This window comes from Orycteropus afer, unplaced genomic scaffold, assembly GCF_000298275.1.
Source record: "Orycteropus afer afer isolate SDZICR_OR568_19922 unplaced genomic scaffold, OryAfe1.0 scaffold00048, whole genome shotgun sequence".
In the NCBI taxonomy this organism is placed as follows: domain Eukaryota; kingdom Metazoa; phylum Chordata; class Mammalia; order Tubulidentata; family Orycteropodidae; genus Orycteropus; species Orycteropus afer.
The window spans coordinates 11,766,793-11,768,517 of NW_006921635.1; the positions used below are offsets into that span (position 1 = coordinate 11,766,793).

The 1,725-nt window shown below is 51.3% G+C and overlaps 1 protein-coding gene across 1 annotated transcript in view; it reads right to left on the reverse strand.

The window, feature by feature from the left end:
- The window catches only part of KSR2 (kinase suppressor of ras 2), a 516,639-nt gene that overhangs the window by 375,639 nt on the left and 139,275 nt on the right, over positions 1 to 1,725 (reverse strand). The gene's annotated exons all lie outside the window — the stretch shown is intronic.

The window sequence follows — 1,725 nt, forward strand, 5'->3', positions numbered from 1 at the left end:
GGATTCTGTGGGGGACGGTGAGAATGCAGCCCTGCTTCAATGTAGCCAACATCACTGCACTGTACACAGAGAGATGGTTGAAATGGTGGCTCTTTGGCTGTGTGTGTTGTTGAGTGTTATCAGGTGATTCCAGCTCACAGCAACCTATAGGACCAACCTAGAACTGCCCCATAGCGTTTCCGAGGCTGTAAAGCTTTACAGGAGCAGACAGCCGGGTCTTTTCTCCCATGAAGACACTGGTGGGTCTGAACCACCAACCCTTCATTAGCAGTTGAGCACTTAACCATGGTGCCACCAGGGCTCCTTTGCTGTATGTACTTTCACCGAAATAAAGTTTGAAAAAGGACGGTGGGCACTTGGGTCAGCTCAGGGAGTCCCAGCTCCAGGACAACAGGGGGAGAGTAGGACGCGCCCACCTTAGGTTCACACAGCCGTTGAGCTGGGCTCTGCAGCTGGCCCCACCCAATCACGTACTTAGCTGCCTGCTGTCCCATGAGGCTCAGAGTCACACCTCCCTCAAGAGGCCATCAGAAGGCAGACGTAGAGCCACCACATGACTCAGCAGCTCTGCTCCCCGAGCCTTGAAAGCAGGGAGGCAGAGACTTATACACCAATGTCCCCTGCAGCACTTTACACAGGAACCAAAATGTGGAAGCAACTGAAATGTCCATCAACAGACAGAATGTGGTGCTCTCACACCATGGAGTACTGTTCAGCCCCAGAGAGAGATGCTCCATCAAGACGTCAAGGGCTCTGGCTAAGAGACTTCCAAAGCCTATAGCAGCAGCAGCAAAAAGCTGGCATTTACTGAATGCTAACGAGATGCCTGCCTGGGAGCTGAACATTTCACATCCACCTCTCAAAATGGACGCTAAGTGAAAGAGATCAGACACAGTGGAATATTGCATGATCTCACTTCCATGAAGGATCTAGAATGGGCAAGTGCTCAGCGAGAGGAGAGGGGATGGGGGCATCCCTGCTCATGGGTACAAAGTTTCTGTTTGCAGTGCAGAAAGTTTCCTTTAGGACAGTGGTGATGGTTGCACAACACATAATTGTGTCACTGAACTGCACCCTTAGAAAGGGTTAAAATGGCAACGTTTTTGTTGTATCTGTATTTTTGTTGTGAGTTGCCATGGAGTCCATTCTGACTCACTGAGACCCCACGTGTGCAGAGTAGAACTGCTCCATAGGGTTTCCAAGGCTGTGACCTTTCGGAAGCAGATGGCCAGGCCTGCCTCCCAAGGCACCTCGAGTGGTTTGAACCGCCAACCTCTCAGCCCTCAGTGGAACGCTTAGCCGTTTACACTTCCCAGGGACTCCGTATATATTTTACCACAATAATTTTTAAAAAACAAAAAGGTGGTGTGCAGTGCAATTGAGGTCCCTTAGCATAACCCCTGGCTGGCAACTCAATCGCGTGAGATGGCTTAGCAGGACAGGCTTGGCCCCGACCCTGGAAACTGGGGGCCTAGGAGCCCAGCAGGGAAGGACCTGTCACTGTCCCTGAGATCCCAGGACATGCTGTAATCCATGCAGTGGACACAGGACCTCAGGGCTCTGGCTTAGTTTAGAGGCTAGAAAACCTGGGACTTCCAAAGTTGTCAAAGCAGCAGCCACAGTAAGAAGCAGCGGGCGTTTACTGCTAAGACGCCAGCCCAGGAGCTGAACCTTTTATATGCAGCATCTCATTTTACCATGAGGACTGCTTCAGAAGAGGGGTTC